Here is an 8,277-nt window from a genome sequence, read left to right as displayed (position 1 = left end):
GTGAATCTATGTTCACAAAATTCAAAAGGAACTAGAAACAGCACAGTGAGCGGCCTTCACCGAAAAAGTATTTTTAATGGAGTACTTGGTGAAATTCCAAAATATGGACAAACAAACAGCATGGTATGATTACACTAGTTTCACAAAGAACCAGACAATGTTTACATGTCACGCTAAGTAACCACAGTCAATACAACTTCTGTAAGTGGCCGAAGCCACGTGCACATGCATGTTACACCAAGCTGGCTTTCAATCGTGGTTGAACTTATATAATAGTTACAAAACACACAACAAGATTTTCACACAATCCTGAAAAATGTGCACAGCTTTACAACTATAAACGAAACATCAGCGCTTCGCCCAGTCTTGTCTCGTGTTGTAATTGTAATACTCAGCACATTTGTACTATAGCTATGCAATACCAACTAGCCCCAGTTGTCGATTGTGAACTTTTTATTTTACATTTAGTCAATCTCCATGCTGCACATATTTCCTCAACGGGTCTGTTCGAACTGGCTGCACTTGCTGCGCCAGTTCAGGGGGTGCAGCTTTTTTATACTTGTTTTACCAGTGCAGCACCCGCACACTGCACTTCCCTTTTCGTTCTTCAAAAAATCCCAGCAAGTGCAGCACAAGTCCTTGGCTTACTTGCACTCTCCAAGGTGGAAGTGCAGTTGTAATGCAGCGAGATGGCAGCGCCCATGCTTATGGTAACAGTGAGATGATGTGATCTGTCTGAATGATATCGTAGCAGCGTTCCTGACATCAGAGCTCTAAGCTGTGAAGTCGAGCCACGAGGGCAGCATTTAAGCGCATATTCATAAATCATGTGTGTGTAATAATTGCAGAAGCATCTTTTCAGGAAATCAATGATTATCTGGAGCCTATTCATGGCAACACATCATTGCAAATTTGCCTACTGAAAATTTTTCACAGTTCGGGATGTTGGCAGCCGTTGATGTGGGCTCCACGCAGTTCACTGCATTTTGGTGACGACACCAAGGCTAGCACATGGAAGGCCTGCACTTGATAATTTGTTTTGGAAGCAGTGAGTGACACGTTGCAATTGAACTGCCTGAACTAGCGGTGCATCCTTGCGGCACCACCACAGAGCTTTGTGGAACTGACCTAGCAAGTGCAGCCAAATCGAACAGATCCAAGGTCAAGGTGAAGACCAAAAGTAGGTCGCCTCAATGAGCAAGAAAAAAATAGAAGGCAGTAGACTACAAGCATGCCGTGCTCTGAACAGTGTCTGCAATACTTATAGAAGGTGAAACAAAGGTAAAAGATGTTTTTCCATTAACTGTCAAGATCTGCCCTTTGCACACAGTGTCAGAAAATGAGATGACACTGAAGCCGCTGGCTCGAGTTGACACCTTAAATATTGATAGCAGGGAAGAATTACAAGGATGAATGTAAAGGTCTCTTTCAATGCTGCATAGTCTGCCAATAATCATTATCTCAGCCTCAGACATAAGAAAATTCCCCACGAGAACAATTCTGTTCTCAGTCAGCAATAGGCAGTTATCTGGTAATGTATTGCTGATCAGGGAATTTTTCCACACGGCCTTTCTGTGCTGCCTCCAATTAAGGTAGGACAGGGCAGGGTCAGCAGAGTGACCTGATGAAGGGAGGACCCCATATTCAACGGACGCAGCATCACTGTCAGATCCATTGCCAACAGATGGACAAGCATACGCTTGAGCAATTCTAATGTAAACTTGTTCCAAAGGCCTGTTACCAGATCGCACCAAAGCATTAAGATCTTTCAGAAAGTTTTCAAAACTGTTGAAGCTGTCCAGGCAGCCAAACTGGCCAGAGTCACTAGCCAGGTGAATAAGGCCATGCACATTATAAACCAGTGCCTTTTTGGCGTAGATGCCCTTACACTGCCTCACAAAAGTACGTAGCAGGCGATCAGCATAATAAAAGAAGGCTCATCAAATGAGAGCACAGAATTGCAATCCCAACATGTATGTGTAAAATGCACATACACATCATGTGGCAAAACAGTCTTAAGCACAGCAGGTCCTGAGTAGAGCATGAAGTACCGAAACTCTGTTGCCTTCCAGCGTTCATACAAGCTCAGCGGTCGTGGCTTGCGCGCACAATCTCTTGGTATTCGACTCCTTATTGTAACAAGGAGACCCGACACTCGCAGAACCGACCCATGTGGCAGCTTCACTCTCTGTGGGCCTGCAACCCAGCAGCCAATCATTTTACGGGCCACCCCAAGGCAAACTAAATGCTTATAGTCAATTGGGAAAGAGTTACCATCGGGATAATTGAAGCGAATGTAGAAACCCCTTTTGGGTGCTCCTTCTGATCTTGGTTTGCAAATGAGTCACCGGTACGTGACAGACTATGCATGCTCGGGTATGTCATGCGGCCAATGTACTCACCTTTTGCACAGCACTTGTCGCAACCATAATAACCTGAAAATTATTTGGTTGCTTTCACATAGACTTTTGCAGGAGCATCACAAAGGATTGCTTTAAGTGTCACTTCCTGGTGCATGCCTTTGTGATCAATTCCACATGAAAGCACATGGCCTAATTCCTCAATGAAAGTCTTTAAGCATTCTTCTAGACGTCCTGGCTTTGGTGTGTCCCAGAACACCCCCTCAGCAAATAAAACATCCAAACGTTTGCTGCTTGGGTGGTGCAGCTGTGCCATATCGGCCAGGCTTGCGTGTTGCTGCTCTTAAATAGAGGCAGGCCAACAATACTGGCCGACAGAGAGAGGGCACCGATGTCAACAAGGTGCCACATGTTCAAAGCGCGCAGCAGTCCACTCTGTAGACCAAAGTGTACATATTGGTCATTAGTCATTTGCATGATCGGTACGTGTTGGGGAGTGGACATTAGGGCCTGGTAAATTTTTGGAAGGCTTGGGAAGTACGGCCTAAATATTCCAAGCACAGAATTCACTGCTGCTCTTCTGACTCGGTGTTTTACAGCCCAAGCCCTAAGCTGACCTCTTACATCGTTTGCAGAACCACTCGCACTGCCGCTCGCACGGCTTGCACAATGCTCCACATTCGGTGAAAGCTCTAGCAAGTCCAGCTCACTGAGTACCGCAGGATCGGACTCCGAACCTATCACTGGAGGGGATTATCCACCAAACTCTGGAGGCTGAAGTGGCTCCGACAGCACTGGAGTCCGGCAAGGGCTCACAACCGCGATGTTTTCTTCAGACTCACTCTTTTGTTCTCGAAGGGATGCGCTTCCTTCAGCTGACACACCAACCATTCTATCTGCTACGATCTGAGCATCTCTTGTTACTTGCTGCACACATCACGCACTAGCAGTCTTTACCAGTCTGAACTCATGGCGCCGCTTGGATCGCAGGAACCGCTCCATGACACAAACAAACAAAGAAAAAGTTTTTCTCACTTTTGGCGGAGAAAGCTGGGAGGTCAAGGTAGAAAAAACCCTTAAAAGCGGTCGAAAAACACACGGTAAGGCTGTAAAAAATATAAAAAAATTCCCATAATCCTTGTTCGCTTCGCCAACAAAGGCACTCGCGATGAGTGGCTTAAGAACAGGAACGAACTGCGGACAGATGAGAAGTGCTGCATATATCTGAACGAGAACCTCACAAAGCGGAATCGGCAGCTGTTGCAGCGTGCAAAGACGTGGGCCGATGACCATGGATTCCGTTTTGCATGGTACATACATGGTAGAATTTACGTGAGGAAGGAAAGCGGCGAAACCGCTTATCTAATGAAAGACGAGTGCGATCTTGACAAGATCGTGACCTATACCGCTACCACCTTGAATTGCGGATAACACAAGCGAACAACAAAAATGAGTTTTTCCTACCTGCTTCCTGAGGAACTAAAAGACTTTCTTGGTTCGAAGTACCATACATTATTTAAATGTTTTCATATAAATACGCGGTCGCTAAATAAGAAACTTTCGGAAATAGAGCTGTTGTTATCTTCCTTTCATTTCAGCAATGATGTTATCATGTTCACCGAAACTTGGTTGTCTGATGACGAGACGTTCATTCTGCCCCACTATCAGAGCTTTTTTCTTAACCGCAGCTGTCGTCCTAGCGGCGGCGTGTCTTTGCTTGTAAGCAACGAACTGAAATCTGACACCCTTGATCAATATTGTGTTTGCAGTGATGACTATGAGATACTGACTGTAATTACTGGCGACATGGTTCTCTCTGTAATCTACCGACCACCAGACGGAAACATTTCGAACTTCAATAATTTCATTGACCACTTTTTTGCCTTTATAAATGAAAAAAAGTTAAAGATAATACTTGGTGGTGACCTGAATTTAGACATGATGTGTGACAATATTCATACGCGATGTTTCAATGTTGTGATTAAGAGCAATAACTGTGAAAATGTCATTTCTAAACCAACTCGTGTTACGTGTTCTACTGTAACTTTACTTGATCTTTTTATTACAAATTATGACACCTCATGTGTTGAATCAGAAGTACTGCTATGTGACATTAGTGACCACCTTGGTATATTTATGGGTGTTGAAAAGACTAAACGCCATAAAAAACCAAAGTCATGTCACGCTACCCAGTTCGTCTCTGAAAAAAGCTTACATATGTTCCGCGATGATGTTAGCAAGGCAGATTTCTCTGAGCTGTATTCTATGCAAGACTGCAACGCTGCCTATGAATTGTTTATTGATACTGTGAAAAAAGTGTACGCAAAGCATTTTCCATATGTAACCAAAAGGCAATCCACATGTATAAGAAAACCATGGATTACACGTGATTTATTAAAGCGAATAAAGGAAAAAAAACAAAATATACAATAACTTTATCAAATGTAGGGATCCTGCAGTGTTTTCAATATTTAAAGCCTATCGAAATAAGCTAAACAAAGATATTTGGCTTGCTAGAGATCGATATTTCTGTGAATATTTTGAAGGATGTGGTAATAATTCAGACCTGCTATGGAAAAAACTTAATTCGCTGTTGAAGCCCTTGAGAAAGGAAGGCGCCATTGAAACCATAACATGTGACGATAATGTCCTCACTGGTGCCGCTGTGTCGAACGCTTTTAACAGCTTTTTCACAGATGTCACAAGCATGCCTTGTGGCAATATTGACTACCCCTACATCAATGATCGCTTAGAAAAGAGCTTGTTCCTTCATTCTGTTTCTGAGGCTGAGGTTAGTCGGCATTTTTGGAACTTTCCAATAGTTCGGCCTGTGATGCGGACGATATCCAGGTCAAGCCAATTAAGTTTGTTGTAGACATATCATCGCCACTAAGTTATTTATTCAACTTATGTTTTTTAAATGGCATATTTCCAAATAAAACGCAGGTGGCTAAAGTAGTAGTTATTTACAAGAAAGGTGACAAGAACTCCCTTGGAAATTACAGACCTATTTCTTTGCTCCCTGTCTTTTCTAAAGGCTTAGAAAAGCTTATCTGCTCTCGACTGCAAAAATTCATAGAAAAAAAATGATATAACAGGATGGCAGTTCGGATTTCGGAAGAATAAATCTACTGAGCTTGCGCTTCTTCACGAGAAAGAATATATCCTAGACAGTTTTGAAAAGAAACATATCGTGCTAGCTATCTTCGTTGATTTCAAAAAAGCATTTGATTCTCTAAATCACGAACTGCTGATTAGAAAGCTTGAAATGTATGGAATTAGAGGTCTTCCTCTGCAACTTTTAAACTCTTATCGTTCTAATTGTGCACAATATACAAGCATTAATGGTATTGAGTCTTCTTTAAAGAATATAAAATGTGGAGTGCCCCAAGGTAGCATATTGGGGCCTTTGCTCTTCAACTTATTTATTAACGGCATAGTAAACATCACCGACCAAGCATCGTTTTTTTATTGATGCAGACGACGCAAGTATTTTCCTCTCAACGAATGACTGCGATTCCCTGATAGACAAAGGAAACAATATTTTATGCCAACTAAACACCTGGACAGAACTAAATGGGTTAAAAATAAATGTGAACAAAAGCAAGGCTGTTATCTTCCGACCAAGGAATAAACTTCTGCATACAAATAAAAAGCTACTACTTAATTCAGAGGAGATTGAGATAGTAGAAAAATTTAAAACACTTGGAGTCATCTTTCGCGAAACAATGTCATGGGACCATCATGTAGATACTATCTTGCCTAAACTCGCTCGAGTCGTAGGACACCTATATCGCCTGAAAACAATGCTTCCTGCGAGGATTAAGGAGCTCATATACAAATCTTTGTTTTTGTCCCATTTGAATTATTGTCACCTTGTATGGGGCATGACCACTCTGAATAATCTTGACAAAATTTATCTACTTCAAAAGAAGGCGATAAGGTGCATATTCCAGCTTAGTTTCAACCAGCATACAAACCAGTACTTTGAAAATGCATGTATTATGAAAATTTTTGACATCTATAGTTTTCAACTGCTTTCTAGGTATAAGAAGGAGCTACCTCGTCATATTGATTATTTGGGGACACTGGCCTGCCTAACACCGAACAAGAAACTGTATAACACTAGACAACACTCCCCGTGGCAGACTAAAACTCCAAGAACAAACTACGGATTTCAAATGGTTGCCTTCCAGCTGCCTAAACACCTAAACACGTTACATCATAAAAATATTCACATAATTAGTACGCCAATCCTTGACCTTTGTAAACATTTCTTGTGTTTCAAAAATTAGTCTGGTTTTATAATCTTTTCATTTTGCCTTTTTATTCAATGTTTGCATCAAAAGTTTGTAGTACTATTTTTGTTATTCTGGTACTGTTGCACAATATGTATTCTTTGTTCCCCTGATGCCTTTGTATATGAAGGGGCCGAGGGCTCGTCAAGCCTTGCTGGCTTTTTTCCTCGGCCCTTTTCATCGTTGTGATGAATAAATCTCTATTATTATTATAAAAGTTCGCTCAAAGGGTCGCCGATGATAGGGTTAACAACAAACACACCAAACAAGATGGGGAGAAGCAAAGAAAGAAAAGAAACAGACGAGGAGATTGAGTGAGCCACCGCAACCAAGCCGCTGCTCGTGTAGCTATTTCACTTACTTTCTGGAAATTGAAAATAGATAGAAATGTTGAAGTGTAATATTTGTTAAACTTAACATTCAACAACAATTAAAACTGGTTAACAATATTACAAATGTAATTTACCTTTACAAGACGCAGTATGTGAAATCAAAACCGAAAGCGATAGAAGTTTAGATTTAGATTCATCTCTTTCTTTTTTGCTCGCGACACATTATGCAACACATATTTTTTCGCATGACTGCTGTGACACTCAATTCCTCAATCTCAAATATTTGCCTCGTATATTTATTAAAGATACATGAGAGACGATTTTTCCTCAGACGTGCGTCTCAGCGTTTGACGCGCGTATCCTGAAATTTAAATTATGCACATTCGCAAAATTAAAGTTCTAGCGGCTGCAACATGACAGAGACAACCTATGGCGTTTCGACGGCGCCTTTACGTAACTCGTCCGCACATTTATAACATCTCAAAACATTTGGCCGATATGCTTGGTGGCCAGCGGTGGCCCGGGATCGGCCTTGTTTGTCTGCCTGCGCAACGATGGCCAACTATTACCCACTCGTCTACCAGTGGAATGCTCTCTACCTTTTGCCTACCATTGGCCAACACGGCGGCTGGCCTACCATGGCCCAGTGCTGGCCCGCATTAAGCTGGCCAAGCATACTGGCCGCCGATTCGAGACCGCCGACTTCCCAACCTCCGGCCATCGTCCAATTTCCCTTGGGTATTGATTGAGGGAGGGTGTGGGTGTCCGCTGTCCCTCGCCCGCGGAGGTGGCACTCTCGTTCACCATCGCCACTGACCCCTCCCCTCCCCCCCCCCCTCCCGTACCCAGCCTTTCCTCCGAGTGACACCGCAGAACGCGGAGGAGAGAGAGACCTCCTCTCCCTCACCTCTCGTCGTCGGCCACTTTGGAGGTGGCACTCTCGTTCACCATCGCCACTGAGCCCTCCCCCCCCTCCCGTACCCAGCCTTTCCTCCGAGTGACACCGCAGAACGCGGAGGAGAGAGAGACCTCCTCTCCCTCACCTCTCGTCGTCGGCCACTTTGGAGGTGGCACTCTCGTTCACCATCGCCACTGAGCCCTCCCCCCCCTCCCGTACCCAGCCTTTCCTCCGAGTGACACCGCAGAACGCGGAGGAGAGAGAGACCTCCTCTCCCTCACCTCTCGTCGTCGGCCACTTTGGAGGTGGCACTCTCGTTCACCATCGCCACTGAGCCCTCCCCCCCCTCCCGTACCCAGCCTTTCCTCCGAGTGACACCGCAGAACGCG

At 43.7% G+C, this 8,277-nt stretch overlaps 1 pseudogene; it reads right to left on the bottom strand.

Annotated features, from left to right (window-relative positions):
• Window positions 1-1,261: 1,261 nt before the first annotated feature.
• On the bottom strand, window positions 1,262-7,941 carry LOC149327975 (uncharacterized; annotated as a pseudogene).
• Between the last annotated feature and the right edge of the window lie 336 nt (window positions 7,942-8,277).

This window comes from Amblyomma mixtum, chromosome 10 (assembly GCF_055824585.1).
Source record: "Amblyomma mixtum isolate Tamu chromosome 10, ASM5582458v1, whole genome shotgun sequence".
Lineage (NCBI taxonomy): Eukaryota > Metazoa > Arthropoda > Arachnida > Ixodida > Ixodidae > Amblyomma > Amblyomma mixtum.
This window is presented reverse-complemented; position numbering and strand designations above follow the sequence as displayed.